We start from the raw sequence: 17,942 nt of genomic DNA, 5'->3' as shown, positions 1-17,942 counted from the left end.
TTAATATTTGTTCCAGGGTTTTTTGAAATGTCTCAAAAGTAAACAAAAGAACAAAAAAAATCTTCTCTGAATTAATTTTAAAAATTGAAGGGAATTAAAAAATTTTTGTCCTTTGACAATATTTTGAAGAATGTAACTGAATTTTAATACCGTTATTAAACATATCGCTCATTTACTCTAAGAGTGACACATTTCAAAAAAAAACACAGTTTCGAGAAAACGCGTTTTGAGTTGGCGATTCAAATTTTACTTCCTAACTTAAAAATATTATTACACAGAAATAGAATAACCATTTGGACCATAGTTTGCAAACAGCTAGCCAGATGTCAGTGCTAAATTTCTGTGCATGATCAAGCATGATTTGAAGTGTTTTAGTGCTTCATGAACTCAAAAGTCTGTATTGTTGAATTATGCCAAACTCGTAGTAAATGAGCTGTAACTCGATGAGTTTTAGAGATATCAGCATGAAAATTTGACACAAGATAAAGGAGAAGTCGTAGAAAAAATGGAAATAACTAACTCAGAAAACACATTTTTTGAGTTATGCCACTCTTTGAGTAGATGAGCGATATGTTTGCCAAAATTAAATTACCAAGATGCCCGCCGAAGAAGGAACTTCTTCCAGGCTTAAATCAAACATGGAGTTGATGATCCTTCGACCTTAAAATAGCGTCACGTTTTGAGACTTTATAGATGTTATTGGTTTATTCGGTCAATAAAAAACCTTGGCCAGAATTTTTCACGTCTAAATGATTTTTAAATCTCACGAATATAGTTAATGCTCCCAAGAACTTCTAATGAGCTGAAGGGTGTCTTTAAAGACAACCTAAAGGGAGTACATATTTATATATATTTATAGACAACCTGAAGGGAGATGTATAGACGAGTTAAATAGAATCTTTATAGACGAGCTCAAGGAAGATTTTATAGACGACAAGAATGAAATGTTTAACTTTATATAAAAATTTAAATAAACAATTTTAAATTATTGGTCCTTCGATTTACGATATTTTGTCGATTTTGGAAAAATGTGTCTGAATCTCATTACCGATTTGTATCCTCGATATCATCTTTCAAGAGAGCAAAATCAAACACGGATTTGATGGTCCTTCGAGCTTGAAATAGAATCAATTTTTGAGACATTGTCCCATTGGCTAATACGGTTAAATGAGTTTAGCGAAATCAGTTAAAAAATTTTGGTCCTTCGATTTGTCGATTCTTGAGAAAATGCGTCTGAATTTCATTACCGATTATCTTTTTTATTCTCGATGAAAGTAAAACTTCTTTTAGAAGAGCAAAATCAAACATGGTCATCGATCCAGAGGCAAGTTATACTGCACATACGTTTCTTGCCTATACTAAAGTATGACTTTAACTAATCCTGTTAAATGAGTTTGGTTAATTCAATGACAAATTTGTTGTCCTTCGATTAATAATATTTTGTAAAATTTTGAGAAAATGTGCCAGAATTTCAATCAGCGTTTATCGATCTGTATCCTCAATGAAGGTAAATCTTCTTTTAGAAGAGCAAATTTTGAGAAAATGTGTCTGAATTTCATTACAGATTGCCGATTTGTATTCCCAAAGGAGGCAAAACTGCTTTCAGAAGAACAAAATCAAACAGTGATTTGGTAGTCCTTCGACTTAACAGTAGAGTCAAGTTTTGAGGAAGATGTTGCCAATATTTAAGTTTGAGTTTGCCTAATTCGCTCAAATCAAATTGGCTAATTCAATAAAAACAATTTGGTCCTCCGACTAACGATTTTTGAGAAAATGTATCTGAATTTCATTAACGATTACCACTTGGTATTCTCGATTATAAAATTCAAAGGTAAAACTCTTCCAGAAGAAGAAAAAAAAAAACATGGATTCGAACTCAAAATAGAGTTAGGTTTGAAAGTTGGGCTAGTTCGGCCCACTTTACTTAGTGGTCCTTCGACCTGTGAATAAAAAAAGAAAACATTCATTTGAATTTAGATTCGCATTTTTACGTTATTACAATTTTTTTTTCATTTTGCTCAACTATATACCAAGTCTCAAAAATAATTCTTTGAATCTTAACATTTTTAAATATTTTTTTGTTAAAAAGAAACTACGAATTTTGAAAGTTTTTATCTCAAATTTTTTAACAGTGTTGTCAAACAACATCGTTTTTTTATTTCTATTTTGGTTACTTAAATTTACAAACTTGTTATTAATTTTTGTTATAAAGATATGTATTTCAAACACAAACAGTCAAATGCAGTTGATTATAAACTCAATTTTTAGCCATACAAATATAATTCAGTTTTTAGCGCTACAAATAATATATCTATGTGTATACTCCACATTCAAACAACTAATCATTGACCATACATCACAATTCTGTTTGACTGTAAAAAAATCTATTTTTCCAATTATTTTTATGTTAATGCTAAAAAACTACTTAAATTGTCCACCCCCATAGAATAAAAAAAATCACCCCTAAAACCCAAACCATCTCCCCCTTTTCCCCCCACAATGATGAATGGAACTATAAATAAAAGTATGTCTGAAAGTTATGTATGAATGCTAATAAAAAAAATCTATGTATAACAATTAAAATATAATTATAAAAAATAATATAAATTAATTCATATAATAATAATGAAAATCAACATAATTATTAAAACACATTTATCCCTTGTAAAAAGTATAAACACCACCACCACCACCTATCACCTAAAATAAAAAACAAAAAATTAAAAAACAGAAAAACAAAATGTCCCCCAAAACTTAGTGTTAGCCTAGTCTGTAAGCCATTATTATAATATAACATAATGAAGATAGAGAAGCAGAAGAAAAAAGAAAAGTTGTCGATAAACAAACAAAAAATATTTATCATAAAAAAGACAAAAAATCAACAACAACAAATCAAAGAAGTGAAAAAAATTAATAAAGAAATTGTTATCTAAAAATCAAAAAGAAGAAAAATTATTATTTTTAATTATTCGGAGTTTATGGTGAGTATATTTGGCTGGAATTACTCAGTAGGAAACGGTCGCATTGAATTTGATATATGCATGTAGAATGAACGCCAATTTATGCAGTTAGAATCTTCCAAACCTGCAACACTACAAACTAAAGCACACCAAATACCCACTAGGTCATTGTAGACGATTTAAAGGAGTCTTTATAGACCGACTGAAAGGTGTCTTAATAGACAACAAAAGGGTGTTTTTATAAACGATCTGAAGATAGGTGTTTATAGACGACAGAAATGTAGATAAAATGTCCACCTGACAGAAGTCGTTTTAGACAACTCCTTCAAGACGATCAAAGGAAATCTTTATAGTCGACATAATAGAGACGTATTGGTAGTTCTTACATACGACCAGAAGGGATTCTTTATACACGGAGGAAAAAAAGGCCTCTCTAACATATGTCCCTAACATATTTTGCAGCAAACATGTATTTGTTTGCAATCAGTCCCAAACATAACATATGTTTGGGTCCTGCAAACAAATATATGTTGCACCCAAACAACAAATTCAAAATCAAATGCCACAAAAAAACAAACACATGCACCAGTGGGCGCTTACTGAGTTGTGAAATAAAACACATTTTACTCAATGTTGAAATCATCAGCGGGAAATAGGCATCTGGAATCAAGTGATTATATAATGTAATAAATAGTTACATCCATATTTCAAATATACATATGTATGTATATGAAAATTATTGATGTAATTACCAATATTAAATGCGATTTCTTCCTTGTTCAATAAAATATTTCCATTCATTTTTTTGATTATACCCTCAGCATTTATGCTAACGAGGGTATATACACTTTCATACGGGCAAAATGTGCCTCATCGAAATAATGGTTTTAGACCCCAAGTTTGTTTGGACGAAATGTGTTTCAGACAATTTTGAGTCGATTGAGCAATGTCCGTCCGTCTGTCTGTCTATCTGGCTGGCTGGAGCGCACGATAACTCTCGAACGGATGAACCGATTCGGTTAAAATTTTGGCTTTCGTAATATTTTGCCCAAACTTAGTTTAAGTTCGAAGATGGGTTATATCGGTAAACTCTTTCCGGTAGCTCCCCACAAAAGTTTGAAAATGTTCGGAAAATTTGTGAGCACCATAACTCCTGAAGGGAGTAACCGATTTGGTCCATACTTTGCTCATCGTGAAATGTATACTAGATTTAAATAAGGTTTCAATATGGACTCAATCGGTCCACTCCGTCGGGTACCTCCCACACAAAATTTTGTAAAAGTTCAGTTTAGGGCCATCTCTCGAATCGCTTTGATTATTGTTTTAGCAACTTGTATTTACTGCCCTCCATACGACGGTACAAGTTTCATCAGGGGCAAGTCCATGCTTCCTGAGAAAATAGCCTGAAAGTTGCAAAAAAAACCCTATGGCACCGTGTGAGGTTGTTGGAGCGCAAGATGACTCTCGAACGGATCCGCCGATTCGGTCCAAAATTTGGCCTTAGTAATATTTTGTCCAAACATAGTTTAAGTATGAAAATAAGCCATATCGGTCCACTTCTTCAGGTACCTCCCCCACAAAAGTTCAACAATGTTCGGAAAAATTGTGCGCACGATAACTCTTGATGGGAGTGACCGAATTGGTCTATACTTTACACATCCTAATATATCTACCAGATATAGATCAGGTTCAAATGTGGACTATATTTGTCCACTCCATCCGGTACCTCCCACACAAAATTTCGGATAAGTTCCCTTTAAGACCTGCTATGGAATCAATTTTATTTTTGTTGAAGCAACTTGCATTCGCTGCCCCAATTATGATGGTAAAAGTTTTTTCAGGGGCAAATCCACACTTCTTGAGCAAACAGCCCGAAGGTTGTAAAAAACCCTTATGGCACCATATGTCGTGGCTGGATATTCACTTCCATAATGGTCAATGTCGATTCATTCCTTTAGGTATTTCCTCCGCAAAACTTTTGCTCTTTAATCCTAATCAACATTTTTGTCGGTTCATACGCCAAAAATTTTTAAAACCCGCTAAATACATACGTTTTTGGGAAAAAATGTATGTATTTACACAGGCTGAGGATATATCTCTGTCGGCTAAGCCGACTGATACTATTTTACTTGTTCAATAATAAAATTTCCAATTATAAAATGTATTGGGCATTTAATTTACTAAAAAGCACCATTTCTTTAAGAAAACACAAAACACTGATTTGTTCACTCAATTTACCGTCTTTACTCAACGATTGTATTTAGAAAACTGAAAAAAGAACAACATAATTAATACCATTTTTTTCTTTTACTCTTCGGTGGCTACGTTGGTTAACAACAACAAAGTACGAACACACGTGTTTCGTCATAAACCAGCATTCCGCAGCCGCGAGAGCCCTTTTGTAACTCTCTCTCCACCCATAAAAATATGTTCTAACATAAAAAAATATGTTGGTACCCAAACAAATAAAATTTAGATATGTTACAAAATCTTGCAAACATATATTTGTTTGGACACAAGCAAATTATGTTTGGATCCAAACAAATTATGTTTGGATCCAAACATATACATATTTGTTTGCAACTAGTCCCAAACAAATATTTGTTTGAATCCAAACATATTTCTAATATACATTATTCTGTGTATAGAGGACCATAATATAGTTGTATTCATCGTTGAACAGGAAGGTGATCACAGACGATCAATAGGCCGAGAAAAGGGACGTCATATTGACAACCACAACGTAGTCCATAGATGCGAACCATAGAATGTCTTGATTGATTACAAAAAGGACGTTTTCATAAGCGGGATGAAGATGAAACGGAGCTTGATAGATATTTTGTATGTGAACGAACACCTTTGGCTGCACATATTTCCCGTCCATAAAGAACTCTTCAAAATACCTTCAAAAATACTGCCGATTTTAAGGCACGTATTTTAAAACATTGTCCACTTTTCGACAGGAACTCGTCCCCGAGCCAATCCCAGCAACAAGGCTAGACCTACCTCGAGAGCTTTATACAGTGAAGGTGCCACGTTGGAAATGCAATGTCGGAACACTGACCAGTCAAAGCAGGGCTATCTCAAGGATCATTCCTTTGACCTGTTCATCAGCGGTATACCAGAGCCACTTGAAGGAGAATTGCTACCTACATACGCAGATTACGTCCAGTCCCACTTGTATGGAAAGGAGTGCCAAAAATAGTTATAATCGAGCTACCGCCTCGACATTTTAAACATAGTTTTATAACCAGCCCGTATGTGAGAAACCCAATTTTAATGAATGTAGGTCCACATTTGGGTGCAGCCCCCATATAAAGGTACCGCCCGATTTTTTTATATTTTGAAGATTTTAGCCAAATTTTCCAATCGATTTGGCTGTAATTTTGCATTTTGTGTTCTGAGGGAACAACATACCTCCTTGCAACAAATGTTCATTATAAGTCCAAGTTTAGATATAGGTCCCATATAAACGTACCTCCCGATATTCGGTATTTTGACTTTTTGTATTTTGACTTTGGAGGGAAAACCATACCTCTGTGCAAAAAATGTTTAATATAGGTCCACGTTTAGGTATAGCTCCCATATAAACGTACATCCCGATATTCGGTATTTTGACGATTTTAGCCAAATTTTACAACCGATTTGGCTCTAATTTTGCATTTGAGGGAACAACATACATACCTCCTTGCAAAAAATGTTCAATATAGGTCCGCTTTTAGGTATAGCTCCCATATAAACGTAGCTCCCGATTTTCGGAATTTTGGCGATTTTACAGGCGGCAGCTGGATCTTTTGAACATAAATTTGCGAGAAATTACTCGTTGCTAAATTGTCTATCGTAAACTAACAAAATTAAAAATATTACATTTAAAATGTAAAATTTGTTGTTTGTTGTCGGTTTATAAAAGAAAAATATAATTAGAAAATAAATCACAAAATTTTTTTACACAAAATAAGAAAATTTGGGGAAAAAAATTAAAATGTTAATATTTAGTTATGTTTGAATATATTTTTAATTAAAATAAACATTAAATGGCTATTCGACTTAGTAAAAATATTTTTACTTCAAATCAGTATTAAATTAGATGATTAATTAAATGATTTTGTAAATAAATATTTGAGTTAACATACATAACAAGTCGTGTTTAATCAATGTATTTTGTTAAGTTGAGTATACTTAATGCGAAATGCTCTAATAAAGAATTTCGATACATATTTCGTTCTGTGATGATTTACTTGGCTGAAAACTCGTTTAACATTTGCTGGCGAATGTGGTAAAACCTATCATTATTTTCTTAAAAAAATTTATTACATTAAATATATTGTTATTATACGGCGTTTATATTATAGTTTTTTGCAGGGTTAACCTTCTTTATGAGGATTTGTTTGAAGTATATACAATGGAAATGACATTTGAAACCCAGACCCACTGGGTTAACCTTGTTATATATAAACGGCCTATTATATCATTATTTTCAAACATTTCCTCAAAATCCAAAAGCTTCAGTTCACGAAATTCTGAATCCTTTCCTTCTTGTTGACAAAATGTGAAAATTCGTTAAGGATGTCGAAAAATCAATAAAACTATTTTCAAAATCAAATCTATTAAACTTTTAAAATTTCTGCACAAAGCTCAATATAACGCAGTTAATTGCCCAGAACATTAAAATTTTGACATTTTGTTCCTGCATAAATTTACCAAAAAATAGGAGATTGTTGCAGGTTCTGGGGCAGTGATATTATATATTTTGCTTGTTTCCATTGAATTCAGTTTGGTTCTAGTTAAAAATTCCTTGGCATATGCAACCAAACATATCGTCACCATTGTTGAAATCTGATACATAAAGCTAAAATACATGTTCTGGCAAAGTTTCAAGCTTCTACGTTAAAAAATAACGATTATTGTGATTATTGTTTAACACTTCATTTTTAAAATCAACTAAGTTTTTACAAATTCATATTTTGCAACATTTTTTATGACTGCATTAGCGAAATATCCAAAAATCGTCATTTTTTTGGGTAAAAATCATTTGAAGTGTTTTAGTGCTTCAATAACTGAAAAACCTTTTTTATTGAATTATGCTAAACCCGTAGTAAATGAGATGTAACTCGCTGAGTTTTAGAGATATCGCCATAAAAATTTGACACAAGATAAAGTAAAAATCGTAAAAAAAATAGAAATTGCTATCTCATTTTTTGAGATATGCTACTCTTTGAGTAAATTAGCGATATGTAGAGGCTGGTACGGAACGATAACTCTCGAACGGATTAGCCGATTCGGTCCAAAATTTGGCCTTCATAATATTTTGTTCAAACTTAGTTTAGGTTCGAAGATAGGCTATATCGGTCCACTCCTTAAGCTATCTGCCTCACAAAGGTACAAAACTTTTTGCTAAAATGGTACGCACGATTAATCTGAAGGCAGCAACAGATTTGGACTAAACTTTGGGTGTCTTAATCTATTGTCTAAATTTAGTTTAACTTCGAAAATGGTCCATATCAGTCTTCTCCTTAAGTTACCTTCCCCAACAAATGTTCAACATTTTTGTTTGATGCTTTGAAAAATTATACCGTTGCTTCTCCTTTTGGTCCCAGCGAGATTATGTTTTTCGTGGGCAAGACCACGCTGGTCCAAAGGTTCTAAACTATACAGTGACCAACACAAATGACTGGCGCTATCTATTAAAAAGAAATAACTCCCGAAATAACATTCACTTCCAAAATGGACTATACATCCAGGTACCTCCTCCGCAACACTTTTGGCTATATTTGGCCATCACTACCATCAGATTGCCAAACTCCACAAAATTACGATTATTTCAACGGTAAGGTAGTAGGACCAGAGCAAGTCTATCTAATAGTTTGGGTGATAATGATCCTTAATATATTAGACGAACATTTCTGGGGAATTTCTGGGGAGGTTATGAAGAAATTATCTTAAATAATGATTTCGGGGCCCGTATCACGGGAGGTATTGGCTACCCTTTGACCACAATAATTACTTCAGCACGATCCAAATGGTAGCAACACCGATATAGCAAATCATGAAACCAAATATTCCTCTCGAACATCCCAGAAGGGGAGGTTTTCTGATATAAATGTTGTCGCATAAGATGTTTTAATGATGTGTTGCCATTAAAAAACGGTGGCGCCCTCCATCATGGGACTTAACTAAAGGGTCGATGATCTATGATCCTCAAAATTATATTATTAGTATAAACTTGAATTGTTGCCTCTGTGGGTGACTAGAAATGGATGACAAAAATTCTCAAAATAATCCATGATTATTGGGCGATTATATGATTTAAGCCTTCGGGCATAGAGCTTAAAAATGTACAAAAAAATATAGGAATTTACCTCTTTTAACCTTCAAAATGTTTTTAAAATTTTGATTATTTTAGCTCTGATAACCATTGTAAGTTTATGAACTGCATTCAAACCCAATATCCTACGGTTTCGTGGTGTCGTGTCACCATATGGACAACAAGATGTGACGCTGTTGCTGCTGCTACCATTTGAATCTATGCAATAACTGAACCAACTGAGGGGCGAACGAACGGCTGCATATTAAATTCCGGTATGTCACGTATCCTGTGTGGACACAAAACCTATTGCATCAGTTGTTCACACAGATAGATATTGAAATAAAAACACAAATACACAAATCGATGTACATACCCAGCAAGCATTTTCTATCGCCCATTACCCGAAGCAGTCACTCCCGGGCGATAGAAACACACATCCGCGATATCGCATTCTAATTGATGTAGGCACACCGTACGGGAAGAAATGAACCACGCATTCGTTTCCTCGTAAAAATATCGCCATCGTGACTCTCGACTCTGGACTAAAGCGATTCTTTCAAAGACAACGCATGAGACACATTTATGAGGAAACGAGTGCGTGGTTCATTTCTTCCCGTACGGTGTGCCTACATCAATTAGAATGCCATATCGGGGATGTGTGTTTCTATCGCCCGGGAGTGACTGCTTCGGGTAATGGGCGATAGAAAATGCTTGTTGGATATAGTACCTTTAGGCGACAAATAAGTACATTGTTTGAAAGATATTGTATATTTTACCATAAAATAGTGCCAATGACCAATAAATAAATAAATAAAGAAATAAATAAATAAATAAATAAATAAATAAATAAATAAATAAATAAATAAATAAATAAATAAATAAATAAATAAATAAATAAATAAATAAATAAATAAATAAATAAATAAATAAATAAATAAATAAATAAATAAATAAATAAATAAATAAATAAATAAATAAATAAATAAATAAATAAATAAATAAATAAATAAATAAATAAATAAATAAATAAATAAATAAATAAATAAATAAATAAATAAATAAATAAATAAATAAATAAATAAATAAATAAATAAATAAATAAATAAATAAATAAATAAATAAATAAATAAATAAATAAATAAATAAATAAATAAATAAATAAATAAATAAATAAATAAATAAATAAATAAATAAATAAATAAATAAATAAATAAATAAATAAATAAATAAATAAATAAATAAATAAATAAATAAATAAATAAATAAATAAATAAATAAATAAATAAATAAATAAATAAATAAATAAATAAATAAATAAATAAATAAATAAATAAATAAATAAATAAATAAATAAATAAATAAATAAATAAATAAATAAAACAAAAATTAAAATCGAAAATGTTTACATTTTAAAAGTCAAATTATATTATCATTATTTCTGCAAACTTATTTGAGTACTGTTGGCACTTTTGAATTTTTGGAATTTTTTCGATTTTTTGTTTTTTTTTTCTAATATTCAAATTCACTCTATGATAAAGAAAATGAAATTTATTTTTTCTTATCTAAATATCACTCACATTATACACAATACATATTATTATTTTTTCTGCTTTTTATCATTCACAATTATTTAGTCACTGCACTTTTTTACATTTCAATTTATAAATGTTTAAATATTAAATTATTAATTTAATTTTTTCAATTTCACTTTTCCACGAACCTTTCGCACTTACAATATCAAACTGACTGATATTTTTCTTATTGTTGATATTTGCAAATACTTGGAGTAGCTGTAAAACTCTCACCTTATCTCTCTCACGAGAAGAAATAGTAAAACAATGTAAATTGTTTGTGTAAACAATCAAATGCAGAATTTTCATCTTCTTCTGTGACACTAGGTAGTTCTTGCAGATCGATCTAATTTGAACAGTAATACATTTGTTATTGTAAAATGATAAAGTATCGCTCTTTTATAGAAAAGAAGTTCAGAAAGCGATTACTTTTGGTAGAGGAAGTGAGTAAGTCACTTCCAAATGCTAGCTGGGTATATACAAATACAAGTGTTCGTTCCAGCATTTCATTTTATTTCGTTTGCATTGGTGTTTGTTGATTGGATGATCATTCAATATACATACATGAGTAACTATGTGTGGGTATATAGGGAAAAACCTTGTTAGATAGCACTTTATGTTATGTATCCTGGGTACATATTTAAAAAAACAGTGAGTCCTTACTAATCTTATACTTTATTTATGCTCAATATTCCGGCCACCCTGACCCGTTTTTTAAAGGTCTCACTGTTGCTTTGTATATATTGTATGCATGTTTCCTTTCCTCCAGCTATATATGTATTTATATGTATGTATATTCATTAGGGTTAGTCATTTTTTTAGATTCAAAATCTGTGGAAATAGCATATAGGGCAGGCAAAAACAAGCAGAATTGCGTTTTTACTTTTTCGAAATTGTGAAAAAACGTTCCGCACAAAATGCAATTACTTTAGCTCAAAACCAACTTTTTTATTTGATTTTTTTGTGATTTTTAAAATTTGATAATATTTTTTTTTTAAATTTTTTTTAGATTTCTCAAGCACTAATCCTCTATATCTTTCAATTATATTGATTTCTTTCGGAAATTCGTATAAATGGTATAGCGGCAAAACAGCTTTTTTATTTCATTCGGTCTTTTTGCTTTAAAATTTTTGACCCAGTTATCACTGTTTTTTGGACATTTTTGCAACTTTTTTTAAACGACATGGCGATGTGAACACAAACTATGAAAAAATAATTTAAAACTCAAAACGATATAAATTATGTATTATGACATTACTTCTGTATTGTCAAACTTTTATTAGAGCAACTCGTTTAAAATGTTTAAAACTGGGAAATGAAACCGAGTTGCAAATTTTAAAATCGATGTAGCTTAAAAACTAAATGACAGATTTTTGATCAAATTGCATATTTGAAATCGATGCACTAAAACCAACTAAAAAGATTATTTCCAAGAACAACTATTGCAGAAAAAAAATTCTCAAATTTGAAAATTTAAAAAAAAGTAAACTAAAAAATTTTGTTTTTAGCTAAAGTAATTGCATTTTGTGCGGAAGGTTTTTTTACAATTTCAAAAAAGTAAAAACGCAATTCTTATTATTTTTGCCTGCCCTACATGCCATTTCCACAGATTTTTGATATTCAAAAATAAATGAAAAAATGACTAACCCTAATATTCATATATAAATATGTATGTGTGTGTGCATCTGTAATAGCTTCAGGTTATGTCCATTGCCAATAGTTGGGAACCACGATAATAACAATGACCATTGTTGTTCTATGATGGCATAGTCATCATCGTCGTCGTCTTCATTGGTATATTCGAATCGATTCCGATTGTGTGTGCGGTGAATAAAAGAAATATGAAAATTAAAATCACAAATAATAAATATGGGAAAAGGAGATCCTATTCATTGGCATTGAAGATACTTATATAGCACAGAGATACGACTACATATGAACGTATATGTGGTCAGAGGAAATTTCAATGCAATTTAAGCTAAACTTTAAAATAACTCAAATCGCTGTGAAGGGGCCTTTCAGTATATCTATAGAGAGCAAATTTTGTTTTCGACATCACAACACGTGGATTTTTTAAAGAATATTTTTTTATGGAAAATCGCATCACGGGGATTTTTTAAAGAATATTTTTTCATGGACCCTTAAAACACGCGGATTTTTTTAAAGAATATTTTTTTCATGAACCCGCACAACACGTGGATTATTTAAAGAATATTTTTTTATGGACCCTTACAACAAGTGGATGTTTTAAAGAATATTTTTTCATGGACTCTCACAACACGTGGATTTTTCAAAGAATATTTTTTCATTGACCCTCACTACACGTGAATTTTTTACAGAATATTTTTTCATGTACCCTTACAACACGTGGATTTTTTAAAGAATATTTTTTTATGGACCCTTACAACACGTGGATTTTTTAAAGAATAGTTTTTCATGGACCCTCGCAGCACGTGGATTTTTTAAAGAATAGTTTTTCATGGACCCTTACAACACGTTGATTTTTTTAAAGAATAGTTTTTCATGGACCCTTACAACACGTGGATTTTTTAAAGAATATTTTTTCATGGACCCTTACAACACATGGATTTTTTAAGGAATATTTTTTCATGGACCCTTACAACACGTGGATTTTTTAAAGAATAATTTTCATGGACCCTCACAACACGTAGATTTTTTAAAGAATATTTTTTCATGGAACCCCACAACACGTGGATTTTTTAAAGAATATTTTTTCATGGAACCCCACAACACGTGGTCTTTTTAAAGAATATTTTTTCATGGAACCCCACAACACGTGGTCTTTTTAAAGAATATTTTTTCATGGAACCCCACAACACGTGGATTTTTTAAAGAATATTTTTTCATGGAACCCCACAACACGTGGATTTTTTAAAGAATATTTTTTCATGGAACCCCACAACACGTGGATTTTTTAAAGAATATTTTTTCATGGAACCCCACAACACGTGGATTTTTTAAAGAATATTTTTTCATGGAACCCCACAACACGTGGATTTTTTAAAGAATATTTTTTCATGGAACCCCACAACACGTGGATTTTTGAAACAATATTTTTTCATGGAACCCCACAACACGTGGATTTTTTAAAGAATATTTTTTCATGGAACCCCACAACACGTGGATTTTTGAAACAATATTTTTTCATGGAACCCCACAACACGTGGATTTTTTAAAGAATATTTTTTCATGGAACCCCACAACACGTGGATTTTTTAAAGAATATTTTTTCATGGAACCCCACAACACGTGGATTTTTTAAAGAATATTTTTTCATGGAACCCCACAACACGTGGATTTTTTAAAGAATATTTTTTCATGGAACCCCACAACACGTGGATTTTTTAAAGAATATTTTTTCATGGAACCCCACAACACGTGAATTTTTAAAGAATATTTTTTCATGGAACCCCACAACACGTGGATTTTTTAAAGAATATTTTTTCATGGACCCTTACAACACGTGGATTTTTTAAAGAATATTTTTTCATGGACCCTTACAACACGTGGATTTTTTAAAGAATATTTTTTCATGGACCCTTACAACACGTGGATTTTTTAAAGAATATTTTTTCATGGACCCTTACAACACGTGGATTTTTTAAAGAATATTTTTTCATGGAACCCCACAACACGTGGATTTTTTAAAGAATATTTTTTCATGGAACCCCACAACACGTGGATTTTTTAAAGAATATTTTTTCATGGAACCCCACAACACGTGGATTTTTTAAAGAATATTTTTTCATGGAACCCCACAACACGTGGATTTTTTAAAGAATATTTTTTCATGGAACCCCACAACACGTGGATTTTTTAAAGAATATTTTTTCATGGAACCCCACAACACGTGGATTTTTTAAAGAATATTTTTTCATGGACCCTTACAACACGTGGATTTTTTAAAGAATATTTTTTCATGGACCCTTACAACACGTGGATTTTTTAAAGAATATTTTTTCATGGACCCTTACAACACGTGGATTTTTTAAAGAATATTTTTTCATGGACCCTTACAACACGTGGATTTTTTAAAGAATATTTTTTCATGGACCCTTACAACACGTGGATTTTTTAAAGAATATTTTTTCATGGAACCCCACAACACGTGGATTTTTTAAAGAATATTTTTTCATGGAACCCCACAACACGTGGATTTTTTAAAGAATATTTTTTCATGGACCCTTACAACACGTGGATTTTTTAAAGAATATTTTTTCATGGACCCTTACAACACGTGGATTTTTTAAAGAATATTTTTTCATGGACCCTTACAACACGTGGATTTTTTAAAGAATATTTTTTCATGGACCCTTACAACACGTGGATTTTTTAAAGAATATTTTTTCATGGAACCCCACAACACGTGGATTTTTTAAAGAATATTTTTTCATGGAACCCCACAACACGTGGATTTTTTAAAGAATATTTTTTCATGGACCCTTACAACACGTGGATTTTTTAAAGAATATTTTTTCATGGACCCTTACAACACGTGGATTTTTTAAAGAATATTTTTTCATGGAACCCCACAACACGTGGATTTTTTAAAGAATATTTTTTCATGGAACCCCACAACACGTGGATTTTTTAAAGAATATTTTTTCATGGACCCTTACAACACGTGGATTTTTTAAAGAATATTTTTTCATGGACCCTTACAACACGTGGATTTTTTAAAGAATATTTTTTCATGGAACCCCACAACACGTGGATTTTTTAAAGAATATTTTTTCATGGAACCCCACAACACGTGGATTTTTTAAAGAATATTTTTTCATGGACCCTTACAACACGTGGATTTTTTAAAGAATATTTTTTCATGGACCCTTACAACACGTGGATTTTTTAAAGAATATTTTTTCATGGACCCTTACAACACGTGGATTTTTTAAAGAATATTTTTTCATGGACCCTTACAACACGTGGATTTTTTAAAGAATATTTTTTCATGGAACCCCACAACACGTGGATTTTTTAAAGAATATTTTTTCATGGAACCCCACAACACGTGGATTTTTTAAAGAATATTTTTTCATGCACCCTTACAACACGTGGATTTTTAAAGAATATTTTTTCATGCACCCTTACATCACGTGGATTTATAGAAATTAACAATCGGGTTTTGGCCAGGAAAATCGTTTTCTGAACCATTGTGCTAATGTGATTTATTTACACATGTAACTTAACACCTTTTGCCTGTTCACCTGTGTATCTCCCCCTTGTTCCCATAACTGTTATACCATTGGCCAACATTGTATTTCATGTTTATTGTTAACATAACATTTGATGATGAGCATCGACAAAGTTCTTATTTTTATATTGTCCATTTAAATAAGTTGTTATTGTTGTTGCATTGTTATTTTCCTATGGACCATTTTAAATATACAACAAAATATTTATATGTATATGAATATGCATATCAAAAATATTGCACATTGTGTATTCAACAAAACTCTTGTGGTGAAGAGCCAGCAGGTCAACAATTCATCATCTCTCATCATTGTTTAACAGTTTTTTTGTTTATTGTTGTTGCTGTTCGTTAATGTCGTGTTTGGTGTCATTTATCGTGTTAACATTGTGTTGTATTTTATTGTTCTCTGTTATCCTGTTGATGTTTTTGATGAAGACAAAACATTACAGCAGATCAGTTAACTGGGCAATATTATGGAGGTCAGTCGTGATATAAGAAAAAGTCTATGGGGAGATGAAGAAAGGAACTAGTTTTATTAATTCAGAATATTTTTCAACGGCCAAAATCCCACGGAACCCAGATATTTGAAATAAAAAGTTCTCAAGGACCAGGGCTTCGGAGTCAAGCCATTTTTGGTTAGACTACGACTCCAACTCAGGAGTCGACTTCGAAAAAATTCCATCACCCCTCCAACTTGTTTCTGCTTTTTTCGTTTCGATAACTTCAATTAGAACTTTTTTATAACTTTTAAATTATGCATTGAAAGAACTTTAAGAGGTCTCATCCTTCCTCACCATTAATCTATTAACAAAGTATCCCCACACGTTTGACCTGGACATTACTTTTCATCAAAACATCAGAAGTTCAAATAGGTTTTTATAGAGAAAACCACTTTGTCTTTTCTTCTAAAAACAGTGGACCTCCTCATAAAAGACACTTGGTTCTTCATAAGTCCTCTAAAAGATCTTGTCGTAGGAAGGGAGAACATTGTTCCTCGTGGTATGCGATTAGGAATTTTCTTTAAAAAACCAGAAAAAGTTTCATTCGGCTTCGACGACAGAAATATACCCCCAGCCCGTACCATAACGAAAAGACGTAAACCCACAATAGGACATTACTGTTGTAATGAGTACTGCGGGAACTATCCTACAAAGTTCAAATTTTATGCACTAACACGCCTGAAATTGGTAGAGGTACCAGAAGACGTGGGTCGATATTCGAATTTGTTATAAGTTTACAAGAACATTTACGATTCGCAAATATCCAGGAGCCCTCAGCCTTTAGGCTAAAGAGGGTATTTACACTTTGATACGACCAAAAATGTGCCTCAGCGAAATAATGGTTTTAGACCCCAAGTATGTTTGTACGATATCCGTTTCAGACAATTTTGAGTAGATCTAGCAATGTCCGTCCATCTGTCTGTCTGTCTGTCCGTCTGTCTGTCTGTCTGGCTGGCTGGTGCGCACCATAACTCTCGAACGGATCAATCGATTCGGTTCAAATTTTGGGTATCGAAATATTTTGTCCAGATTCGATTTAAGTTCGAAGATGGGCCATATAGGTCCACTCCTTCAGGTACCTCCCCCACAAATGTTCAAAAATTGTCGCAAAACTTGTGCGCACGATAACTCTTGTAGGGAATAACCGATTTGGTCCATACTTTGCACATCGTGTAATTTCTACCAAACTTAGATGAGGTTCCAATATGGACTCAACCGGTCCACTCCTTCGGGTACCTCCCACACAAAATTTCGGAAAAGTTCAGTTTAGGACCTGGTCTCGAATCGCTTTGATTTTTGTTTACTCAAGTTGTATTCGCTGTCCTCTATACGACGCTGTAAGTTTCATTAGGGGCAAGTCCATACTTCCTCAGAAAATAGCCTGAAAGT

The sequence above is a fragment of the Musca autumnalis genome, unplaced genomic scaffold, assembly GCF_047663935.1.
Source record: "Musca autumnalis isolate F117 unplaced genomic scaffold, ASM4766393v1 scaffold_3, whole genome shotgun sequence".
NCBI classification, from domain to species: Eukaryota; Metazoa; Arthropoda; class Insecta; order Diptera; family Muscidae; genus Musca; species Musca autumnalis.
This window is presented reverse-complemented; position numbering follows the sequence as displayed.